Below are 27,630 nucleotides of genomic sequence, written 5' to 3'. Positions count from 1 at the left end.
CTCCTCAGCCCCTAAGAGGAAAGAAGCCTGGATTGGGACTCAATCCTGTGAGAATGCTAAGACATCCATGTCCTGCAAACTGGGTAATCATCTCACTGCACCCCTCACATTAACCCTGCTGTCTGTACCATTCATTGCACACCATTCTGAACCTTTGGCCACCCCATGTATTCTTGTGCCTTTGAAAGTGCCAGCATGATATCCATAAGTGCCCCTACAGTCACCGAACAATATCTCCAGGGCCAAAGGGCTCCATTGTTGAGCAGACTCCCTCTAACCTACCTGTGAAACCTGAATCTACACAAATGTAGTGGGAGAGAGAAAATGAAGAAAACTCACTGAGGTCACTTTGGTGGCACAGGTCATATTACACTGTATATGAAGGATCATTTTTGTGTAAATTTGATTGTCTTTGCAAGACTTCTGAGTCGCCTTTAACTTCAAATGTAACTGTGCCATAATGATGTCTAACTTCATGTCCATACACAAAGTATCATGGAATGATGTCTGTATTGCGAGCCTGCTGCCTTATTAGAAGAGAGGATGTAGAGTGCTGTTTCTGGCCTACTGACCCTCCTTCAGAGAAGAAGTGTCCTCCAAAGATGGATCACTGGACCCAAATTATCAACTCTGTTTTCTCTTCACAGATGCCGGCAGACCTATTGAGATTATCCAGCAATTTGTGTTTTCAATTCTAGTGCACAGTTGCCCAAACCAGTGGAAATTCTTAGATGCCTGAAAAAAATAAAGGCTCAAGGGTAGGATTACTTGATGGGTGGGGTGAAAACAAGAAGTGAATTACCACAATAGGTGCCCCTTGGGAATCAGAAATGGCTGAAGAATAAAGGGAAAGTGAAAGATAAGGAGGTAGATTTGGAATTAACATGCTGTCACCTTTTATCCTTTCAGCACTGCCATTGATCAATGCCTCTCTCGTGGCCAATCTAATGATGGGCAGCACAATTTTTCTTATGGGAGTGAGGTCATGCAGATATTTCCTTTCTCCTATTTGTTAAGTGCTGTTGACTTTGGCTATGGGTCACTTTATCCTGCAAAAGTTGTCAGTGTCTTTGATATAATCTATTTGGGGCTCTTCTGGTCGAATAATGCATACAAACTATGTGATGTGACTGTGAGGCTTGACACAGTGCCAACCTGTGAGGGTAGGCTGATGCTATGCAGGTGAGGAATAAGAATTGTACGTTGAAGACTGATGGTAACTGAGTTATACTGAGTCTTGGGATTCAACAATGTGTGAGGCTCCTAACTCATTTGTAATAATGTAGCACTCATTGACCTTGACCACTGAAATGAGCAAAATCAACTTCTCACAGCTATGTATCCAGATGTTCAGCACTAGACCGCAGACACTGAGTGTAATGGTTAACAGGTCACGGTGCCTTTGCAGTTTCCAACTAAAAGATCTCCTGGTTTAAAGAGAATAAAGGATTTCTCTCTTCTTTGCCCTCCCACCTCATAGTTTTCCACATTTTCATGAGATCCTAAAACAGAGCAGCACCCTTACTGCTCAGCACCCACCAAAATATGCAGTCAGCTAATACTGTTTCAAGAAATTCTTTGTTGCAAGTAAATTAGGAATGAGATAATAAAATATAAACATTAACCAGATTAAGGGATTCTGGCAACAACTCAGGTCAAAAAGATACCTTTAATATGGATGCTAAAATTCAAAAGCTCTTGAGGCAATCTTTTGACATATGCACAGGAATATCTGTTTGATCAATGATTTATAACTTTTACCTTTCCCAAATGAGTTGACAATGGAAAATTTTCTCTGCTGTTGAGAAAAGATTGTTGGTAGGAGGCAGACATGAACAACGTACAGAACACAGTATAGTGGAGTCTATTTCAGTGAATAGCTCATTTGCCAATAAAACTTATACATAAAGTAGGCTGGACTAATATCCAGTTTATCATCTCTCATTTCTCCCCATTGTTTTTGTGGTCCTTTTTGCAACAAACCAGTGCTCCAAGCTCGGCCAGCATTGGTAGCCATGATTTCGCTGAACATATATCCAATCGAAATGTAACAGCTAAATTACATTGATTAGCTAACACCCTCATTTATTCACGGTGGTGCCACCTATCAGTGCAACTCCTGTAACAATTCAACAAACTGAAATGCCGCAAAAGAAAAAAAGTTTCAACTTCTGTTTGTAATAGAAAATAAATGTTCTGAAGTACGACAGTTGCCTATCATTTTTTTTTTCATTTTATCTTTTAATTATGCTGTATAATCCGAGAGTCCTAGAAAAAAGGGTTCTGTTAATGATTATTTTGAGTGGGCTAATTAGAGATCAGACATCCATTTCAATGAGATTAATAAGTAGACTCTACTGTTTCAGCAAGTGAACAAGTAAACAGAACTAGATTAACTATTTAAATGGTACAGGTTCAAAAGCAGGCCAGAGGCTAGAAATACTACAGTGAGTAGTAATTTTCAATATGGTTTTCAAGAATGTAGCAGCACAATGTGTGGGGTCCTCAGCAAGGAGCCCAGAGCCCGTCTACTCCATCTGTTTTACTTTATTTTTCTTTCTATGTTTTTTATTTAATATTCCAATTATTATGGTACCTTACTTTCTTTTAGTCACTTCAGTAGAAGGCACCTTCTCCTGTCTCAAGCCCAAAGATGAGGTGGTTTCCTATGGTCTGAAATGGCAGTATCAGTCTGGCTTCTGACAGGACAGTCTCCTGGTGTGACAGTCTTGTCCAGGAGGGATGGTATCTGCCTGGAGCGATATTTGTGTCCTGGCATGGAGGTCTCATCCTGTCAGAGAGGTTTTCTTTGGCAGCGTCCAGGTATTCCAGCAACCCTGTGTGAAGGACTAATCCTCCTGGGGAGGTCTCATCTTGATATGGAAGTCTCGACTTTCCTTCGGAGGTGGCTTCCAGGTCTTCCAACAGCCCAGCATGGAGAACTAGTGGAGGTCTTATCTCGGTGTGATGGGGCCGTTTCGGCCTGGTTTTCCAGTGTACCCTGAACCCAAGAATGACTGTCATTAATTTGGGCACCATGGTATGGCAACTTATAAAACTTCTCAATTTATTTTGTAAAAATACATGTGACAATAAATTACTATTCTATTCACCTCTTGATTCCCCAAAGTTTGTTCAGCATCAACGCAAGTCATGAATGTCATGGAATATACTCCACTGAGCAGGATGAGTGCAGTTCCAAAAAAAACACAGCTTGATTTATTATTTATTTTGTATAATTTTCTGTCGACTAAAATGGCAGAGGGGTGGGAATCTATACAGGGAGACAGAAAAATGGGATACATTTCCTGATACTAGGCTAACACTCGTATCAAAATGGTCTAAAAAATGTGTCAGATTAAAGTTGTGTGGCCATGGTTGACATGTCATTTGCAAACAAAATAACAGTCACAGTGCAGGGAAAAAAAAAGTAATGTGCTCTAAGTTCCTAAATAGTTGAAAACTGACATCTATGAACCAGCTCCACATGTTTACAGATTCCGGCTTCCGTATTGGTCTACCATAATTACATAAACAATAAAACCTATTATAGTATCACACCAGGATTTCAAAGCAGAATCAATTGGATTGGATTTTCTCCCAACTCGGCTTTGGGCCTGATGACAACGTGTGGTTCCCAAGTCTACACCTGCAGGCAGACAGACCAGCAGCATAGTCTTCTCGAGGGCAGCCTCTGGGTTAGTCATCTCCACATTCGCCTTCACACTCTTGGGTGCCCAAGGCTGGAGGGAAATGACTGAACTTAAAGCTGTGGAACTCAGAACTACATTGGGAGAGGTTGGCATGGCTGAGGCAGGTGGGGACCCACAAGGCTGCTTTCGCATGGAGATTCTCTCGCTTGCCTCAGTGAAGTTGAAGAGTCCTACAGCTGATCAGGACATCAGGATGGAAGGGAAACTCCAAGATTGGATGTAGCTGTAATTGTGGCTCCATAATTGCGGCTTAAAACCTACAGGTTCAGTGGTCCATTGAACTGCTGCAGACAGAATGCCACAATTTGATGCACTTTTGATGGATCCTCAGCTCCAATTTCCTGCCTTTTCCCTTTACCCCTTGATGTCTTATTGTTTAAAATCTGTTTATCTCAGCCTTGAATATACTTAATTACCCATTATTAACAGATCTCTGTGATAAAGAATTCCACAGATGGATAACCCTCTCAGAGAAGAAATTCATAGAACATAGAGCATAGAACGTAGAACAACACAGCACAGACAGGCCCTTTAGCCCTTGATGTTGCGCTAACCTGTGAACTAATCTAAACCCAACCCCCTACACTATCCCATCATCATCCATGTACTTATCCAAGGATTGTTTAAATCTCCCTAATGTGGCTGAGTTAACTACATTGGCAGGCAGGGCATTCGATGCCATTACCACTCCCTAAGAAAAGAACCTGCCTCTGACATCTGTCTTAAATTTATCACCCCTCAACTTGGAGCTATTCCCCCTCAAAAAAGCCAATGTCATCATCCTAGGAAAAAGGCTTTCACTGTCTACCCTATCTAATCCTCTAACAATCTTGTATGTCTCTATCAAATCCCCTCTTAGCCTTTATCTTTCCAATGAGAACAGACCCAATTCTCTCAGCCTTTCCCCAAAAGACCTTCCCTCCAGACCAGGCAACATTCTGGTAAATCTCCTCTGCACCTTTTCCAGTACTTCCTTCTCCTTTCTGTAGTGGGGCAACCAGAACTGTGCACAATATTCCAAGTGCGACTGCACTAGTGCATTGCATAATTGCAGCATGACATTGTGGCTCCGGAACTCGATCCCTCTACCAATAAAACCTAACACACCGTGTGCCTTCGTAACAGCACTATCAACCTGATGGCAACTTTCAGGGATCTATGGACATGGACTCAGCACATCCAGACTACCAAGAATCTTTCCATTGACCCAGTATTCTGTCTTCCTGTTATTCTTCCCAAAGTGAATCACCTCACATTTAGCTGCATTGAACTCCATTTGCCACCTCTCAGCCCAATTCTGCAGTTTTTCTGAGTCCCCCTGCAACCTGTAACATTCTTCCACACTGTCCACTAACTCCACTGACTTTAGTGCCACCTGCAAACTTACTAATCCATCCACCTATGCCTGCAACTAAGTCATTTAGAAAAATGATAAACAGCAGTGGTCCCCAAACAGCTCCTTGTGGCACATCACTAGTAACTGGACTCTAGGCTGAATATTTTCCATCAACCAGCACTCACTGCCTTCTTACAGAAAGCCAGTTTCTAATCCAAACTGCTAAATCACTCTCAATCCCATGCCTCTGCATTTTCTCCAATAGCCTACCATGTGGAACCTTATCAAATGTTTTACTGAAGTCCATGCATACCATGTCAACTGCCCTACCCTCATCTACATGCTTGGTCACCTTCTCAAAGAACTCAATGAGATTTGTGAGACATGACCTGCCCTTGACGAAACCATGTTGACAATCTGCAATCAAGTTGCTGCTTGCTAGATGATTATAAATCTTATCTCTTATAATCCTTTCTAAAACTTTTCCTGCAATAAATGTAAGTCTCACTGGTCTATAATTATCTGGGTCATCTCTACTGCCCTTCTTGAACAAGGGCACAACATTTGCAATTCTCCAGTCCTCTGGTACTAAACCTGTAGGCAATGATAACTCAAAGATCAAAGCCATAGGCTCCAACACCTCAAATGTACAACTCCTAATGCTGTGATGATGCTCTCTGGTCCTAAACTCTCCCATAAGGTGATACAAACTTTCCCCATCTACCCTCTCAAGTCCTCTAAGAATATTGTATGATTCAATAAGGTTCCCTCTCATTCTTCTGTATTCCAATGAGTCAAGACATAATCTACTCAACAACACCACATATGATCTTTTCTCCATACCTTTTATTAGCCTAGTCAACCTTCTCTGGGCCATTTCCAATGCCAGTATATCTTTTCTTAGATAAAGAGATCAAAATTGTTCACAGTATTCCAGCTGTGGTCTGGTGCCTTATATGGTTTTATCAAAACCTCACTACTTTTAACAAAGGCAAAACACTGTGGATGCTGGAAATCTGTAACAAACATTGAAAATGCTGGCGAAACCCAACAGATCTGACAGCATCTGTGGAGAGAGAAAGAGGTAAGTTTTTGAGTCTGATTTGACTTTTCTTCCGGACTATCGACTATCCTTACTTTTTTACTCCATTCCCTTTGATTACAGGTCAGCATTTCATTTGCCTTCCCATTGAACTTGGAGATTAGCTTTTTGTGATTCATAGACAGGCACTCGTGTTTTCTTCTGTCTTATAGCTGTCTACAATCTTTATCCACTTAAATAATATTCAGCTCCTCTGTCCTTGTGCTTGTGCGCAAGACCTCACATTTTCCTATATTACATTGTGTCTGCCAATTTTTTGCCCACTTGCTAAATCTCTCCACATCCTTCTGCAGAGGCTTTGTGTCATTTATACCACATGCCTTTCCACCTATACTTGTGTCATCAATAAACTTAATTTCCCCATCCAAGTCACATATACACACATGTAGAGAGAGAGAGTAATGAATTGTAGACTACCTTTTCTAATGCAGAGAATAGTCAATATGTGCAATGAACTGCTGTGAGAGTACACAAAGAGAAATATTGCAGAATACATTCAATGAAAATTGGATAATTTTTTTTCATTTAATTACTTGAGAGAAACTCAATTTAGAACTGACTATAATGGGCTTCTGTCTTTTCTCACACTATGCCCCAAGCTTGTTGTTGTATTCAAGTACAATTGCCATCACAATGTGATCATAACTGGGGAAAAGATGCTCAGTGACCAGTATTTCTAGTCAATTGAGAAATTGTATCTCTGGAGTGATTAATTGTTTTCTCACCTTAAAGCCGACATGAAAGTTTCTTTTTATTGATGCTAGGCTATTTCTGTACTGCAGGATTTAATTTATAAGTAGCTGACTCCCAAGGGAAATAAATACCTTTAATTTGTCATTAACTATTTGACAGGAGGTGGTTTTGGTAATTTAAAGTATTAATTGCACACCCAAAGAAACTGTTATTGCATTTATCTGTGTTGCCTTTGTAACCTTGTAGCAATGGGAAAGGCTCTAGGGGTCAATTATAAAATAGTCATACTGTTGAGAAACATTTTCAGCCATCAATACATGTGGCCTTTGTTTTCAGTTAATGCTTGTAGACTATCCTTTGTGGCTAATTGAAACTCAGGAATAGGAGGTTACTCAGCTCTTTGATGCTATTTCACCATTTAATTAGATCCTGGTTAATCTGTACCTCAACACATTTTATTCACTTTTGCTCTGTATCTCTTGCTAGCATTTCCTAACAAAATCCTGTGATGTTCTGACTTTAGGGTTAAACCTTCTTGTCGTGTGGTTGAAATGCATTGGGCAGGAATTAAATATAGCAGGAAGGAGTTCTAACCAGAAGTTCTGTTCCTGTTTCTGATACTGACAATTTTAATATATGCAAAATAAGGGATGGGTTGGAAGCCAGCATATTCTCTTCTGATGTTGCTAGTTGTGGGAAGTGGGCAGTTCAGATCTTCTGCAATTCAAATGGAATCAGGTGGGTTTTGGAAGGCAGTGTAAATCACAGCAGATCGGAAATGCTGCGAGCCCCGGGTAAGACATGTTTTGGACTGGAGAACTGTATTGAAAGTAAATATAAAAGTTGCCTACTCTATATCATGCCATTTTGTAGTGTAAGTTACATATGTTTATTATCACGATTGATTGTTGTGCTTTGTTTGGAAAAGGTAAGCAACCATTAAATTATATGATTGCCAAATTGTTCCTTCTGATAATGTACAAACCATCATTCCGTCAATGGCATGGAGAATGAAAAAGACTTTGGATGCATTAAAGTATATTATACACTGGACATTGTGCTATTTTGCATTATGTAGCATTGAAATACAGAGCTGATGCATTAAATATTCCCATTGCTCTTGGAAGCGCTAGCTTTCGGAGCGCTGCTCCTTCATCAGGTGGTTGTGGAGTGCATACCTTCCAAATAATGCTCTATATGTAATAGGCAGAAAGGTTCCAAATACACCTGTTGGACTATAACCTAGTGTTATGTGATTTTGAACCATGTACACTCCAGTCCAACACTGGCATCTCCAAATCATGGCCTCATTGCTCTTGCCCTTGCTTGAGGGTCAGCTTGCCATTTATTTTGCTGTTTACAAAGCTTTGACAAATATCTAAGCTTTTCATTGTCTTTTAACAGATCCTGCTCATGAGGCTTTGTTAATAGTTACTTAGTGGAATGTCAATATGAGTTCATGGTTGCTTTCCAACTCGCAAACTGAGGCTAAATTGAGACCAACCATGATCATATCAAATGGCAGGGCAGGCTAGAGGGGCTGAATTGCCTGTTCCTGTTCCTAGTTTTCATTTTCTTAAATATATTCTGTTTAATGTGGCATATTTATACAGTTGTTCCGGACAATATTATTTGGAATGCTTCTCTTAAAAATATTAACTGATTCTGTTTAGCAATGTGGAGAATGTGATCTTTTTTACTTTAATAGATTTACATGATTTTCAATGCTGATAAAACTCTATTTAAGTGAGTATTCAAGTGATTTTATTCATTTTGACATTAAAATACACATATAATTATGCATATTCATGTGTTTGCTCATGATGTTGGCTACGTCTTCCGCACCAGAGAGAATAGGTCTCATGGTCTGCCCAAATACCTGTTCCAAGTTAGCACCAGACTCCTCCATGCACATTGACTGCAGCTTTCTGCCTGTTGCGTATTGTGCATTTTGCTGTGTTTTCACCATACATCTTTCACTGTACACTCTGTCCATTTTCTCACATTGATGTCTTCACTTGTATCTTCTTGAACAGAGCTTTGACATGTTGCCTTGACCCCAGCCCTGATTCCAGGATATTAAGTCAGAGAATCATGGAATCACAGAATTCATATAATCCTAGAATTTTACGTTGGTGAAAGAGTCCATTTGACCCATCATGTTTGTAACAACCCTTGAAAGAACTACCCAGCTAGTCCCATTCTCCAGCCGTGTCTCTATAACCATCTGTTTGGTGATTTTGTAGAATATTAAGACCATAAGACCATAAAAAATAGGAGTGGAAGTAAGGCCATTCAGCCCATCAAGTCCACTCCACCATTTAATCATGGCTGATTGGCATTTCAACACCACTTACCCGCACTCTCCCCATATCCCTTAATTCCTTGTGAGATTAAGAATTTATCCATTTCTGCCTTGAAGACATCTAATATCCCAGCCTCCACTGCACTCTGTGGCAATGAATTCCACAGGCCCACCACTCTCTGGGTGAAGAAATGTCTCTTCATCTCCATTTTAAATTGACCCCCTCTAATTCTAAGGCTGTGCCCATGAGTATCCCCACCTGTCTGAAACAATTTCCCAGCGTCCACCCTTTCTAAGCCATGCATTATCTTGCAAGTTTCTATTAGACCTCCCCTCAACCTTCTGAACTCTAATGGGTACAATCCCAGGATCCTCAGCCATTCATCGTATGTTAGATCTACCATTGCAGGGATCAGCCTTGTAAATCTCCACTGGACACGCTCCAGTGCCAATATGTCCTTCCTGAGGTGAAGGGCCCAAAACTGGACACAGTTCTAAATGGGGCCTAAGCAGAGCTTTACAAAATCTCAGTAGCACATCACTGCTTTACATTCCAATCCTTTTGAAATAAATGACAACATTACATTTGCTTTCTTTAATCACAGACTCAACCTGAAAGTCAACCTTTAGAGAATCCTGTGTCAACACTCCCAGATCCCTTTGTACTTCGGCTTTATGAATTTTCTCTCCGTTTATAAAATAGGCCATGCCTGTATTCTTTTTTCCAAAGGTCAAGACCTCGCATTTGCTCACATTGAATTTTATCAGCCATTTCTTGGACCACTCTCCTAAACTGTCTAAATCTTTCTGTAGCCTCCCTACCTCCTCAATACTATCTGCCTGTCCACCTAACTTCATATCATTGGTGACCTTCACCAGAATGCTCCCAGTCTCTTCAACCAGATCATTTATATATAAAGTGAACAGCTGGGGCCCCAACACTGAACCCTGCAGGACACCACTTGTCACCAGCTGCCATTCCAATAAAGAGCCTTTTATCCCAACTCTATGCCTTCTGTCAGACAGCCAATCCTCAATCCATGCCAGTTGCTCACCTTGAACACCATTGGTCCTCACCTTACTCAGCAGCCTCCCATGAGGCACCTTGTCGAAGGCCTTTTGGAAGTTGAGATAGATAACATCCACTGGGTTTCCCTGGTCTAACCTACTTGCTACCTCTTCAAAGAATTCTAACACATTTGTCAGGCACGACCTCTCCTTACTAAGTCCATGCTGACTTGTTCTAATCTGACCCTGCACTTTCAAGAATTTAGAAATCTCATCCTTAACAATGGATTCTAGAATTTTTCCTACAACTGAGGTTAGGCTAATCAGCCTGTAATTTTCCATCTTTTGTCTTGATCCTTTCTTGAACAAGGGAGTTACCACAGCAATTTTTAATCATCTGAGACTTTCCCTGACTCCAGTGATTTTTGGAAGATTACAACCAACGCCTCCACTATTTCTTCAGCCACCTCCCTCAGAATTCTAGAATGTAACCCATCTGGGCCAGGAGATTTATTCGTTTTTAGATCTTCTGGCTTTTCAAGTACTTTCTCCTTTGTAATGGCCATCATACTCAACTCTGCCCCTTGACTCTCCTTAATTGTTGGAATATTACTCATGTCTTCCACTGTGAAGACTGACACAAAGTATTTATTAAGTTCTTCAGCTATTTCCTTATCTCCCATCACTAACCTTCCTGCATCAATTTGGAGTGGCCCAATCTCTACTTTTGCCTCTCGTTTGTTTCTTATGTATTGAAAGAAACTTTTACTATCATTTCTAATATGACTGGCTAGCTTTCCTTCATATTTGATCCTCTCCTTCCTTATTTCTCTCTTTGTTACCCTCTGTTTATTTTTGTAGTCTTCCCAATCTTCTGATTTCCCAGTGCTCTTGACCACTTTATAGGCTTTCTTTTTTTCTGTGATACATTTCCTGAATTCCTTCATCAACCATGGTTGTCTAATCCTCTCCAAGCTGGGAAATCTTTTGTTTCTTTGTGATGTACTTCTGGACTGTGACCTCAATTACACCCAGAAACTCCTGCAATTGTTGCTCCACTGTCTTCCCCACTAGGCTCTGTTTCCAGTTAATTTTCATCAGTTCCTCTCATGCCCCTGTAATTACCTTTATTTAACTGCAACACCATTACATATGATTTTGCCTTCTCTCTTTCAAACTGCAGACTGAACTCTGCCATATTATGATTGCTGCCTCCTAAGTGTTTCCTGACTTTAAGATCTTTTATAAAGTCTGGCTCGTTACATAGCACGAAGTCCAGAATAGCTTGTTCCCTTGTGGGGGCCATCACAAGCTGTTCCAAAAAGCCATCCTGTAAGCATTCCATGAATTCCCTTTCTTTGGATCCACTGGCAACATTATTCACCCAGTCTATTTGCATATTGAAGTTCCCCATGATCACTATGACCTTACCTTTCTGACATGCCCTATCTATTTCCTGGTACATCTTGCTTCCCTGGTCCTGACCACTGCTGGTAGGACTGAACATAACTCCCATTATGGTTTTTTGGCCTTTGTGGTTCCTCAATTCCACCCACACGAACTCCACATCATCTGACTTATATCATTTATTGCCATAGATTTAATTTCATTCTTAACTAACAGGTCAGCCCCACCCCCTCTGCCCACCTCCCGGTCTTTTCAATAAGTTGTAAATACTTGGATGTTTAACTCCCAGTACTGAAACCCTGCAACCATATCTTTGTGATGCCTACCACATCATAATCATTTACGATGATTTGTGCTGTTAATTCATCTACTTTGTTTTGAATGCTTCGAGCATTCAGGTAAAGCACCTTAATGCCAATTTTCTTATCCTCATGATTTTAATCACCTCTACTTAAGTTATCCTTCCTTTTTGCTTTATTCCTAGTTTGTCTTGAACTTAAACCCTGCACATATGCTAACCTGCTGCTTATCTTTCTACTTGACTCCATACTCCCTGCTGCTTTCCCTTTCCCTTCCCCCGATTCACAAATTTGCACACCACAATGCAAGAAATACTGTGATTTTCAAAAGTACAATATTTTGTCATTGTGCACAACTACTTTGGTATGGTCGTATCCTTATTTGGCTTTGAGTCACTTTGTGGGATACTTGTCCTCCAGAGAACTTAGTACCTCTGCTCTACTTACACAAACATTGGGTGATCTGTTAATTTTGAAAAATTAGTATCTCTTTCTGGCACCCATGTTTTAGAGGAAAGTGAAACAGTCAGTATCTCCTGCACATGCTGACTACCAATGCTTGTCTGTTGATTCATGAATCATTGTAAAACATGCACCATAGCTTCAAGGTATTAAAGTCATGACTTCAATGGAACCGAAGCTGCAGCAATGTCAATTTAGGTCAGACTTTGGTGAATGTGATGCAGGATTAGAGTTTGCTTGCAGCATTTGTCCCAGTTTTAAATCAAGATTACCCTTGGGAATTCTGAGAAAGCAATGTACTCTTTTAAACAGTGAGAATGTCAAGTTCATTACCTCCGGGTGCAACTGAAGTAAAAAGCAAGGGAAGTGAGGGAGAAGGAAGGAAAGGGCAAGAATAATAAATTTCGATGAAGAAGATTGGGAGGAGATCTGAGTCAAACCTAAAAACCAGTACATATCCTGTATGCAATGTGATGGTTCTCAGAGGGTAAGGTGAGAAGTAGCTGTGTTATCCCAATAGTTAATCTTTCCAGTACACTTCTTTCCAATAAATTAGCACAGCTTCTGATTTGGCAAAGCAAAATATTTTACTCAATGTTTTTCTCCATCGATGAAAAGCACCGAAAATATATTTACTCAATTTAGATTTTATAACCGTCCAATATTTAAAAATATTAAGTTGGCTTTCAGCGTTATTGCTTGAACAAACTATGACAAGCTAATGGTAGATGACGGTTTGCCCCAATCATGAAAGAGATCTCCATCTTGACCACTGAATTAGTAGAAGGTGATGGGTCAGGCAAGAAAGGAGGAAAAACATCAAGCACCTCTTATTTAAATCCTAGGACAAAACCCAGTAAAGGAAATCATGGCAGATAATTCTGCTCCTTAGCCTGGGGTCTCAAGATTACATGAAGCACATCAACAGTTGGACAACTTGCACCAGCTAATTCAGCATAGACAAGAGAATGAACTGGAGACTCTGCTTAGTTTGTTTCAGCACAGCAGGTCAGACAGCATCTGAGGTGCAGGAGAATCAACGTTTTGAGCCTGAGCTCTTCATCAGGAGGCTCATGCTTGAAATGTCAGTTCCCCTGCTCTTCGGATGCTGCCTGACCTGCTGTGCTTTTCCAGCACCACACTCTCGACTGATCTCTAACATTTGCAGTCCTCACTTTCTTCTATTTTGTCAAGGTATAGCAATCGGAAAAATGCATGATAAGTTAGTTTACCCGATGACTAGTTTTTAAAAGGTATCCCCATTGACAAAATGTCCTGCTTGAAAAGGAAATAGTCCCCAACTTCGAGCGAGTCTGGGGAGTTGTAGAAATGTACTGACATATTATTGAATATTTTGATTGTAATCCTGGCAGGATTGTAAAAGCATTATCTGTAGAATACAAGCAACCAGTTGATTGACATAGATGGCTATTTTAAGTATCCAAATACTTCCCTTTGATTACCTTTGAGGGTCTTTAGCAAAATTAGGCTTTTATCTACAGTTACCACTTCCTTGGGGAAATCAAATAAATTGAAGAATTGATGGGTTGAATTATCATCACCAACTGGGGAGATTTCAGATCTATACAGACCCAGAAAATTATACTTTGGAGCTATCACTCGTGCTAACTGTCTCAGTGATACAATTAGATTTTTCAAAGGAGGGGCAATATGATGGGACAGGGGAGCTGGCAACTTGCAAACTTGCAATTAACTGCTTGCTGAACTCACTTACGTCTGAAGTACTGGAACAAAGATTAACATTTTTAGTATGGCAAGCGAGAGAGCATGGAGGGTCTGGAACACATTTTGAGTCAAACTGTTGGGAACAAAGTGGAGAGCCATTAGTGCTTATGACAGCAGTGTGAAAATAGTGAATAAAAGGGGCAATATAAACTCAACGGCACAGAATTTCATCACGAAGGCAGAGAGGCTTGAATTTGTGAGGAATGTTTGTTTCAACTCTTGAGAGGTATTTGAACCTGCTGGAATCTGACAGCACTTTTAGACATGCCAGCTTTGTGTGGTTAACTGGAGCTCTGCTTCCAGAGGGGCAGAAGAATTATCACTGTCTTGTCTCGCATAACCATGATTAAGACCTCAAGGGAAACATCAGGAATAGGTGGAACATTTTCCCTTCCTGGTCTGTCCCTTCTGAAGGTCAGTTATAGCTGTCATTTCCCTATGGACTTGCAACCCAAGATCCCTCTCTACATCAATGCTCCTCAGGGTCCTGCCATTTATTGAATACTTTCCTCTTGCATTTGACCTTCAAAATTGCATTGGGCATTACAATCACTAACATGATGTAGAGTCTTGGAAAAGTTTGAAGTGTTAGGTTCCTGACGCCGAATTGAAAATTTGACCCCATATTCCTTTTTCAGCTCTGCACTTTATGCATGGTATGCATGCATTTAAAATCTATAGTCCTGAACTACCTGATAAGGTAGGCACAACATTGCTCTCTAAGCTTCTAAATTAGAAAAAGGTGATTATAATGAGGTAGCAGAGACATTGGAACACTGGCACCCACACATTCCTTTCCAAGCCACAGATTGTTATATCTTCAAATCATATCACAATTCCTTTACTGTTACTGGAACAAAAAGCCCTTAAATTCCCTTTGTAATGGCCGCAAGGTGTGCATTCACAACAGTTCAGTTGAGTAGTTCCCCAACACCTTCTCAATGTCAAATTATTATTACCCTGAATTCGGTTTTTAAACTCAGCTTATGAAGTAAAGTAGATGTTTAGTTTTCAGTTATGTGAAGGTGATTTTTTTCAAAAGTCAGAATTTTTTTTTGGCATGAGTCAAAACAGCATTTGTAGGAAATTATGTGACTTAAGCTAACTTACTAGACAAGCTACCTGGACAGATAATTATTGAAGTGTTTACTAAGTTGACCACTTTATCTCCATAGAAAGAGAAGCCATGAGGTTGAAGCAGGTTCAGTTCAAATGAAAAGTAGTGAAGAGAGCAGAAGAACAAAGTAGTTTTGATAGTTTCAAGGTCACCAGACCTGGTCAAAGTCTTAAGCTGTTTCATCAGACAAAATAGACAGGACTAAAAACAAAAGCATTGAGTTTTTCTTGGAGTTCAGTGAGAAGAATCCTTCGGGTGCTCTGGTGTACTCCCACACTCCAAAAATGTGCAGGTTAGATAAAATGGCCATGCTAAATTGCCCATAGTGTTCAGGGAAGTGTACATTAGGTGCATTAGTCAGGGGTAAATAGGGTAGGGCAATAGAGTAGGGCAATGGGTCTGGGTGGGTTACTCTTTGGAGGGTCGGTGTGGACTTATTGGGCCAAATGGCCTCTTTCCACACTGTAGGGATTCTATGATTCTATGACTTGGCCTATCCATGTATCTCTGAGGAAGCTGGAGAGAATTACTGGATGGGGAAGTACAGAAAATCACTGAAGTGAAATGCTTGCAAACCCATTAGTTGTGTGAGAACTAAAAAGTGAAGATAAGAATGATATTTCTCTGGGGTTGAGTGTCTACAAAGAATTGAATTTTATGTATGTTGGTTGTAATCAGCTCTTTCCAAATTGCCTTGCATGCGTCACTTTCTTTTACTTTTTTGCGTAGTAAATTTGCTTTTTGTTTGTTAAATGAGCATTGTGCAGCCTACTGTGAATATGTTCAGCCTCTGACCACAACAGGAACTCAATTACAAAATGGAAAATGTTGTCTGTCAAGATAGGTTTCACTCTGGGATCTAACTCATCCAGTATTACCATCAACTTGGAATCTTAAAAAAATGAGTGCTAATGGTATGATAGAGATTCTTCAGACCTGGACCCAAAATGTTAACTCTGCTTTCTCTCCACAGATGCTGCCAGACCTTCAGCAATTTCTGTCTATGCTTCAGATTTATGGCCTCCACTTTTTTTTTGTCTTTTTGTTTCAAATTAATTCTTTCTTGATTATTGATTAAAAACAATTGATCACTAGAAATTCTGACTAATTTGTTTCACAGGGAGAAGTATTTTGTTTTTCTTCTAATCAAGAGGCAAACCAATAAAGATATTAAAAATCGTTGATGGTGGGTGATGACAGAGGTTGTCTCTGGCATGGCTGAATGAGGAAAAATGTTACTTGGAAATATACGCAGAAGTTTCAAAATAATCCCATTACATAGATTTGAATTAAAGGATGACTCAGTAAGTGAGCAAGTTGCATTTGGAGAAATGTAACAAATCACATTTTAAACATTAATTTTATCTTGGGAAATGATATGGTTGGTTTAAAAATATTGCCCCCAATGAGAGTCATGCAACAGACAGTGGAAGAAAATAAACTGAGATGCAGAGAAGATTGATGAAGGTAGAGTGGTAGACGTTGTTTATGTGGACTTCAGGTCATTCAACAAAGTTCTGCATGGTAAACTGGTTATATCACATGGAATCCAGGGGAAGCTAGCCAACTGGATAGAACACTGGCTTGAAGTTAGGAGACGGAAGGTGGGTGGTGGAGGGTTGCTTTTTAGACTAGAGGCCTGTGACCAGCAGTGTGCCACAAGGATCAGTGCTGGGTCTACTGTTTTTTGACATTTATATAAATGATTTGGATGTGAATACAGGAGGCATGGTTAATAAGTTTGCAGATGACATTAAAATTGGTAGTATAGTGGACAGTGAAGATGGTTATCATAGAGTACAATGGAATCTTGATCTGATGGGCCAATGGGCCAAGCAGGGACAGATGGATTTTAATTTAGATAAATATGAAATGTTGCATTTTGGTAAGGCAAACCAGGGCAGGACTTATACAATTAACATATGTTAGGCCTGTGGGTGTTGGCAAACAAATAGACCTGGGGAGTCAAGTGCATTGTAGGTAGACAGGGTGGTGAAGAAGGCATTGAGCATGCTTGCCTTCAGTGTTCAGTCTATTGAGTATAGGAGTTGGGAGATCATGTTGCAGCTGTACAGGACATTGGTGAGGCCACTTTCAAAACACTGCATTCAGTTCTGGTCTCCCTGCTATTGGAAGGATGTTGTGAAACTTGAAAGGATTCAAAAACGATTTACAAGGATGTTGCCAGGATTGGAGGGTTTGAGTTATTGGGAGAGGCTGAATGGGTAGTGGCTGTTTTCCCTGGTGCATCAGAGACTGAGGAGTGACTTTTATTGAGATTTATAAAATCACGAGGGGTTTGGATAGGGTTAATAGCCAAGGTCTTTTTCTTAGGGTAGGGAAGTCCAAAACTAGAGGGCATAGGCTAAGATGAGAGGAGCAGCTTTTCACACAGAAGGTAGTGTGTGTATGAAACAAGCTGCCAGAGGAGTGGAAGAGGCTGGTACAATTACAACGTTTGAAAAGCATCTGGATAGGTAAATGAGTAGGAAGGGTTTAGAGGGATATGGGCCAAAAGCTGGTAAATAGGACTAGATTTATTTAGGATATCTGATCAGCATGGATGAGTTGGACCAAAAGGTCGTTTCCATCGTGTATAATTCTGTGATCTACGACTAAACAGCAAGAACATCCTGAATTATTTCCTGACTTTGTTGTGACTAGATGTCAGGCTCATTGAATTAGACAAAAAAGAAGGAATCTATGAAGGAAAAAGAAATGACATGAAACTTCAATTATCTGACACAATTTTTGAAAACCCAGTCAAAAAATGGGATGAAGGTAAAGAGAATGAGGCCCACAGGTTTAGTCCTTGTACTTTAATAAAAACATAGCAGATGGATTGTGACAGAAGAGAACCGTAACGAATGGCTGACTCAGAAATTGGATCATACTCAATGATTATTCATAAGGAAATGGTGACCACCTCAATCATCAGCTGACAAGAAATGGGCAGTTGCCCATTGGTTATTTCTACCTGAGTATCATCATAAATTGTACAAGTGGCTAGCAAACATTTACTGGCAGGACACTTAGATATTAAGAAAGAACAGGCTAAAATGCTAAAACATTTTTTAATTGGCTAGGATTACACAAAGATGTGGCAACATTTTGTCAGCTGTACCATTCATGTCAGGTAGCAGAGAAACACCAACCATCAATTAAACATGCACCATTAATTTGGATACCAGCTTTCAAAGAACCATTTAGCAGGATCTTAATGGATTGTGTAGAATCCGTACATGAAATCAGTTAATCAGGAATCAGTTATAAAGAATGGATGTTTCAACAAGATTTCCTGAGGCAGTGTCTTTGGAAAAATTTACAGCAAAAATGAGAGTGCAAAAATTAATATAATTTTTTTGAAAAAGTACATAGATTACCTTAGGAAGTACTACAGATTAAGATTAAGATTAAGATTCAAAAGAAATAACGAAAAGTTTAGGATGAAAGCAATTTGCACCTTCATGTTATTTCATAATCATAATCTTAAAGAATACTAGAAAGATGATATCAAACATCAAAAGACTATATTAAAACTTATGATCGGGAATGTCCTAATGATTCAAGTATATAAATTTATTTTCAGCTCTGTGGCATTGTGGGCACCCCATTCATTTCACAGGATTTAGTCATTTTATGGACATTGCATGCTGATGGAGAGGGACTCTAAAGAGGAGTCCCATGTTTAACAGGGCAAATCATTCTTTATTTGGAGATCCTTACCAACGTCTCTACGATACTCTAATTCTCCCCATAAAGTAGAGGATATTTATACATTCTGCATTACAGTAATCACATGCAACTTCGACATCAATGCTTCCCACATCGTCTCTGACCTACACGTCCAATCCTGTGAATACATGATCAGTGGTGGACAACTTCATGGACAACCCTAGCTCTTTCCATGATCTCAGTTTGTTTACCAGACATCCTTCTCACCTATCCTTGTGCTCTCACAATCCATCTTACACAGCCACTTTTCAATACTGAGATTTGCATGTATTACTCAGTCTTCTCCTTATCAAGTCATCCTGTTTTCAGGTCTGCATGCTCTCAGGAACATTCCAGTACTGCCACCAATCAAACCTCTCTGCTGACAGGATTGGGGGGGGGGGGGGGTTCTCCTTACTATCTCAGTTTGCCTGTCCATAGGAATTCAACTAAATCCCTTAATGTTGATTCATCAGCTGCATTTATAATTTCAACATACCCATGAAGGTTTATTTAAAAACATGGATTATTGTGGAATTAGACTCTTCTCTTTAACAAATTTTGAACTAGCTTGTGAAAGGGCCTCTCTTAAGGTTTTTTCAGATTTCTTCTTAACACAGCCAGTCTCTGCATCCAAGGCTGAATGCAACAGGAGGCTTCTTACATTCTCAATGTTCCTCAGAAGTGTAGGAGGTGATGCTAGCTGAAAAGGCTACTCTCTTCTGTGAAGTTATTTCTTGGATGCTATGGATGCTTTGCACCAAATATGAGGGGTGGGAGCCTGGACATGTTTAGAATAGATAGTGGTTATGGTAGATAAACACATGACAGCACATAGACATTTTCTTGGCTGTCAGTTTGAGCCATCCCCACTTACGTGGGGATCATCCTCCCCTACAAGCTCAAGATATGGATGGATGTCAGGCACTCCACCATCTTTCTTATCTCATTCAACCCTATTGTCATTTGCTTTCTCCTGCAATGGAAGTAAGGCACGGACTGAGTAAGATGAAAGTGACACAGCTGTTAGTGCCAGTACACATGGAGGAAAGGTGATGAGGTGTATTGAGTGAGTGAGTAGAAAGTATGGAGGGTAGGAAAGGTTAATAGTAGGGAAGCGAGGTGGATGACAGCCATTAATGGAAGATGCTGAATGCAAGCTCAAAGTGGTAGACCAAGAGCCATGGTGTCTGAAGTAGCAAGGTTACTATGAGTGTGAGGGAGCAGAGAGAAGCACTTAATCTTGCAGCACACAAAGGTTGTTGCAACTTCTGCCTAAATATGGTGGGCATTCCTCCAGACTATAACCACTGCACTGACTCAGGTGACAACATCAAGCTCAGCTGGCCATTGTTCAGAGGGATTATTAAATAAGGCATTATTTGCCAAAGGTATCTGAAGCTTTTTAAACAATTTAATTGTCAACCAATGACTTAATGATCCTCCAGGCAATAATTTCTCGTGTACACTTCAAGTTATTTACCAAGATAACACCTTGCGCTCAGCTCAGCTTTCAAACCCCACCTAGGCTAGCTCAGAGACCCTTTAAGAGCCACAAGGATGAATCCAAAATCATCTCCATAATTTCACCATCATTATAAATATTCTTCAGAGACATTTTGATTAATCACTACTGAATGCTGCTTTCATATGCTTAATGGTGTGTATAATGTATGACACAACTGTTCAACAGAGTGCTGCTTCCAATTCTAAACAAATTGGTGTTAAACTCTTCGAGCCGCATACCTTTCCACAGCAATTGCTCAGGGTGAGCAATTAACTTCTCGTGTTCTGGTATATTTTCTTCATCATTATAGAGTATGTTTTTGTACTGTCGATTGCTGTAGCTCAAAATTATTTAGGATATATGACTTTTAAAGTATAACTGCATGTGTGTGGCATGTTATTTACTGTTATAGTAGAATTCACATCAAATAATTAACTTTAATTGTTAGTACAGTGTCTGCAACAAACCAACTCTGGCCATAAGGGAGCAGTGACACCAGAACACACGTATATAATTGAACCGTGTCGATAATGTGAACTAACAAGGTAACCCGAAAATACTTAATTGGCAGCATCTGTGAAGAAAGAAACTGAGTTAATGTTTCAGCTTTATTACTTAAAATCACAACTGAGAAACGTTAGATATGTCATGGCTTTTAATCAAACAATAGGGGAAGGATGACATGAAAAGCAGAAGGGCAGATCTGTGATGGCATGGAGGACAGGGGACATTAAAGGACAAATGCCTTCATGGTGTAAAGCCAACAGAGAGTGATAATATGTAAAGAATCAGAATATGTGTCTCAATCAGAAGGGAATGATTAGATAACAGCTATTCAAATATACAGCAAAAGAATGAAAAAAATAAACAAAGGAAGAAACAAGCCAACAAAAAAGACTAAAAGTTATAATATAAAATTGTTGAACATAATGTTGAGTCCGAATGGCTGCAAAGTCCATTCAAAAGATAAGTTGTTAAGGACAAGTATTGCGGAAATGGTGGAAGGGTTTACTGTGCTAATTAATGATGGTATTAGCAAAATAGCAGAACTTGAACTAGGCTCAGGTGACCAAGATGTAGAAGTGGTTTGGGTAGAGATGGTGAATGATAAAGACAAGAAGTCACTTGTAGGAGTAATGTACAGGTCCACTAATAGTAACTACATTAGATTGGAAACTAGTGAATGGAACACCTTCATTCAAAAAGGGAGGGAGCCAGTAAGCAGTGAACTAAGGCCACGTAGCTTAACATCAGTAGGGAAGATGTCAGAAGTTGTTATTCAAGATGTTAGAGTAGGGCACTTAGAAAGGTTCAAGGTTATTAGACATAGTCAACAAAGGGAAATCATATTTGACAAATAAATTGGAGTTCATTGAGGAAGTAACCTGCTATGGATAAAAGAAAATCAGAGAATGCACTGTATTTAGATTTGCACATTAGTTTTGATAAGCATCACATCAAAAGTTATTGAGGAAAATAAAAAATGTAGGGAGCAACAGTTTGGCATGGATAGAAGGTCTGCTGGCTAACAGGAAATTGTGGTTGGCAAAATCTAACACATGATATGCCACAGGAATCAATGCTGGGGGCTTAACCTTTTACAATTTATATCAATGTCTTAGATGAACACTCTGAAGGGATGATAGCTAACTTTGTTGATTCTACAAAGATAGGTAGGATCATAAGTTGTGGGGGACATAAGAAGGCTACAATTGGATATAGATAGATTAAGCAAGTGGTCAAATATCTGGCAAATTGAGTATAATGTGAAAAAATTGTGAAATTATTAATTGTGGCAAGAAAAAATAAAACATAACCACATCATCAGTGATGAGAGATTGCAGAGCCCTGCAATGCAGAGTGATTTGGATGTCCTGTTCATAAATGATGTAAAGTTAGTAAGCAGGTACAGCAAGTAACTAGGAAAATTAATAAAATATTATCATTGATTGTGAGGAGAATTACATGCAGAAGTATGGAAGATATTTAGTAGCATGACAAGTCAGAAAATGGGCAGAATATAGAGATTAACAGAAAATGACTAAAAGGTTTATATACAGGCAGAAGTTACAGGATATAGGAAACTAGCCAAACGTTATACAGGAGTTTCTATGGGTATTCAAAAATGAACAGAGTAAGTAAACCTGCTGTTCATCCTCTTGACAGTGACAATGGAGAGTGAAAATTGATAACAAAGCAATGGTGAGGAAAATGAATAAATAATTTGCTTCTGTCTTCACTATTGAGAAGACAAAACATTCCAGCCATAGCTGAATGTAAAGCAAGAGTTGGAAGAGAGAGACAAACTGAGTCAGATTACAATCACAAGGGGCTTGGTACTATGCTAAATGATGGAACTGCAGACTGACAAGTCCTTGGTTCCAGATGGACTTAAAAAACTGGATCCAGAATTGGCTGAATGGCAGGAAGCAGAAAGTGTTGGTTGAGGGTTGTGTTTGTGACTGGAAGCCACAGTGGGGTTCTGCAGTGATCAATGTTGGGGCCCTTATTCATTGTGGTATGTATGAATTGAGTGTTGGAGGGTTGGTCTGGTTCATTAATGTCCTTTAGGGAGGGAAACTGCTGTCCTTTCCCAGTCTGGCTCCGCACGAGACTCCAGACCCACAGCAATGTGGTTGAGTCTTAACTGCCCTTCTGGGCAATTAGGAAGGGGCAGTAAATGCTGGCCTAGCTAGTGACACCCTCATCCCATGAATGAATTAAAAAATGTTTGTGGACGATACAAAAATTGATGAGGCGGTAAATAGTCAGGATAGCCTTAGATTACAGAAGGATATAGGTGGACTTGTCATACGGGCTGATCAGTGGTAAATGGAATTCAATCTGGATAAGCTTCAGATGGTGCACTTGGGCAGTGCATATAAGGCAGGGAACTACATTTTGAATGGTGGGACCCTGGGAAGCACTGATAAGTAAAGTGATGAAGAAGACATATGGGGTAGTGCTTCTTTAACCAAGGCATAATTTAAGAGCAGGGAGTTATGTTGGAACTGTCTAAAAGTTGATTCAGCCATAGTTGGAATTTTGTGTGTAGTTCTGGAATTCACATTGCAAGAGATATGTGATTGGACTAGAGTGGGTGCAAATGAGATTTACCAGGGTGTTGCCCACACTGGTGAACTTAGGCTTGAAGAGAGATTGGTCAGATCAGGTGGTCTTCTTTGGAGATTGAAGGAAGGCATGATTGGGATGTATAAAATTATGGGGGATTTCGATAGGGAAATCAAGAAAGAACTGTGTCCCTTGGTGAAGCGACCACTGATCAGGAGGTATAGATTTGAAGCAGGGGGTATGAAGGGATGTAAAGAAAAATGTTTTCACTCAGAAGGTTTGGAAATCTGCAACTGAATGCCTTTAAGGGTGGTAAAGTCAGAAACCCTCATAACATTTTAGAAGTTTATAGATATACGCTTGCAAACCCAAGCAAATAAGGCAATGGCAAGTGCTGCAGAAGAGGATTAGAATGGTTCGGTGCTTGTTTATGACTCAATTGGTTAAAGGGACTTTTACTGTCCTGTAGACATCTGTGACTCGAAGAGGTGGTCCGAGTGATAATAGATGTGAATTACAAAATTTCACAAGATTCAAGGAAGGTTCAAATAAACTGGCAAGTAGCAAATATATCACCTCTATTCAAGAAGAGAGGGAAGAAGAAATAAGAAACTACAGTCCAGTTAAAACCTGTCATGGGGAAATTGTTAAAATCAATCATTCAAGAGATTAGGGTTATACACTTGAAAGAACTCCAGGTAATTGGGAAGAGTTAGCATGGTTTGATTGAAGGGAATTCAGTTTGTGAATTTGTGGAAGTTTGTTCCTCAAAAGACAGTGAAAGCAGAGACTTTGAAAATTTTTAAGGTAAAGGTAGAAAGATTCTTAATAGGTAAGGCGGTGAACAGTAGATATTTGGAGTAATTCGATCAGCCATTATTTTATTGATTAGTGATCAGTCTCAATGAACTGAATGGCTTCATCCTGCTCCTAAATCATCATGTCGATATGTTCTTTGACCTTACATTGAGCTTCATTGCAGCAGGGCAAAGACAGAAAGGCCAGAGTAGGAGCAAATAACAGAATTAAAATGATGGCTAACTGGATGCAAGAGACCGTGTTAATACATACACGGGAGGCTTGCTGCAAAACAATTACAAACCTGCTTTTGGCCTTCCCAGTGCAGCAGTGAGCACATTGTGAGCAAAGATGACAATACAGGCAGTTCTCCTATAAGGCCATAATTCTGTTCAAGGAAACCTCGGTTAATAGAAAATCATTTAATACAAATAATGGGGCCTATGAGAAAAGTAGAGTTAGGGGCAGACCAGCATCAAAAATCACTCATGATTGTTCAAATATCACTCAAAAGTCTAACGCAAAGTAAAGCACAGTCTAATTGAAGGTTGAAGTCATATTTATTCATGAACAAAAGTAAATGTAACACAATGCATTTCAAAAATGTAACAAAGCAGCTCTCTGTACAGTACTTCTCTCAGAATGCTGCTCTGTCGGCAGCTGACATTGGCACATGTGCAGAACGGCATGAAGACCAGCACCAATATCGTGCATGCGAGGAGACCGGCGCATGCGCATAACGGCAGAATGAAGTGTGTGAACCGACTCCCATTGGAATCGTGCTATTGCTATCGTTCTCCAAAACATTGTTCCCTAATTCTTCAGTGTCATTATAGCCAAACTACTCTGCTGAAAGTTGCATTATCTCAGAACTACCTGTACATAAAATTGAAAGAAGTGTCACAAATTGCTGCTTCAACTGGAATGAATATTTGGGGCCCAGTATGGTGAGAAAGTAAAAGGGATGAACATAAAATGTTGTTTTCATTTACATTTCTAGCATCAGCAGGCATTTGATTTTGTAACAGGGTAAGCTGGAGTCCAGACTTATTGTAAAAGTGATCATCTCTAAAACTTCACTGGCAGTCTGGGTCCATGTTGGACACTGTCCAGGAAGAAGACTGCAACAGTAGCTTAGATTCTGGCTGACTCACATCCTTCACATTCCAAACTGGCCGGGTTGGAGTAGAGGACAGTGATTGAGAGGTAGTGACAGTCTTTTTGAAATTTTCACCTTCCCAGCTCCTCCTTGCATCAGGGGATACATGTCTATACAGAGTTGGCAAACGACTGAACGATTTCTGCGTGGTGCATCTTCAACAACAGAGCTCCATAAAACAGGCCACCCAAGAGCAGATGGAAGTCTGTTGTGATCCCAATGGTTCCTGGCGAGCTGAAAAATTCAGTAAGTCTACCATTCATGTGCTTTTTCTGCACCACCTGTCCTTCCTGTTGCTCCAAATATGCTGCTGGCTGTTTGACACAAGTGACAAATATGCCTTAAACACTCTAATGACTCTTTTAATTTATCTTCCATTGCACCCTCTATAACCAGGGCAGTTAAAAATACGGCACCATCTTTCAAATATATCTGTATTCACATTTGATCACCAGAGCTGCTGCATCCAGACTAACCCACTTCTTTCCATGGTTCCAGCAGTGAGGCCCTGCTCCCAAAGCTTCAGCCTTACTTATATCAATTAAAGGATCCAGTAAATTATTAATGTGAAGATGACTTCTTGCAGAAGTTAAACATACTTGGGCCCTGATATTATTCAAAATTTATTATCTCAATGCAGGGGGGCACGATTTTAACTTTTGGATTGGTTTCAAACGAATTGCAATCTATTCCCATATCTCATGCTTCCAACATTTCCTAGTATTTTCAGCATAAGCAAGATACAAGGGGTATCTTTTCTTCACAAAACATCTCTTATTGTCCTTGTTTTGTGACAACATTACAAGTGAATAAGCTACTATTACTACTGCAGTCTAAAAGGCCAAAGATCTACTATAGGATATGTTTTCACAATGCTTCTACAAAAAGGTAGCACTGCTGTTACTAAGAAATACTGTGGACTGTGCTGGTGTTGGACTGGCATGGAGAAAATAAAAAATCATACGAGGTTAGTGTCCAACAGGTTTATTTGAAACCGCAAGCTTACAGAACCCATGCTCCTTCCTTAGGCAGCTAGTGACAGAGGATACATCAAGCACAGAATTTATAAGTAAAAGATCAAAGGGTCATACAATGTATGTGAATGTTGTGAGCAAACCTAGATGGCTATTAAATCTTTAATCAGTTAGAATGGAGGTACAGGTTTTGATTGATTAATATGTAAATCCCAGAATATCTTTCAAATCCCTGCCCCACGATAATTTCAGGTTTTATCAGAATAGAGTTATCACGTCAGGTCAGACAATACATTTCAGGTGTGAAGCCATGTTTCAACTCTGTTTATATCTCAATCTGGAGCCAAGCAGGTTTTATTGCCAAAATAAGAATTTATAAAATGCCACATTGACTGACTGTCTACAGATCGTATGTTTTTTGAAAAAAATAGAACATATTTACAAATGCAAATCTGAAAATGCAAATTCACCCCACAGAGTTGTGTATGTGTATCTGTGCATGTGTGTGCAAGGGAGAGAGAGAGGGGCTGTGTTTATATGTGAGATTGAGAGGGAATGTGGATGAGTGTGAGGAAGTATATGTATCTGAGTGAGTGTGTGCGAGAGGGTGTGTGCTTGAGTGAGAGTGTGCAGAAGTGTGAGGGAGTATATGCTTGTGACAGTGTGAGTGTGTGTGAGTGTGAGGGAATTTATGCATATGAGCGTGTGCGTGTACACACACTCGCAGTCATACTCACCCACAGGCATATACTCCCCCACCCTCTCACACACTCCCTCTCAAACACGCACACTCTTGCACAAACTCATACGCACACTCTCACACACATATACTCCCTCACACTCACATACACACCCTCTCAATCACACACACACTCTCTCAAGAGCATCCAAACACATTCTCTTTCCCTCACACATGCGCACACACAGACATGAGCACTCTCTCTCTCTCTCACACACGCACACATATATAAATATAAATCTATGGGGTGAATTTGCATTTTCAGATTTGCATTTACATTCTATTTTGTTCAAAAAGCACACAATTTGTAGGCAGTCTTTCAATACTTTGGAAATAAAGCTTGCTTGGCTTCAGGTTGAGATACAAACAGAGTTGAAACAAAGCCTTACACCTAAAATACATTGTCTGACCTGATGTGTCATCCTTACTCTGATAAAACCGGAAATTATCGTGGGGCAGGGTTTTGAAAGATATTATGG

Source organism: Chiloscyllium punctatum, chromosome 8 (genome assembly GCF_047496795.1).
Source record: "Chiloscyllium punctatum isolate Juve2018m chromosome 8, sChiPun1.3, whole genome shotgun sequence".
NCBI classification, from domain to species: domain Eukaryota; kingdom Metazoa; phylum Chordata; class Chondrichthyes; order Orectolobiformes; family Hemiscylliidae; genus Chiloscyllium; species Chiloscyllium punctatum.
Note: the sequence above shows the minus strand (reverse complement) of the source record.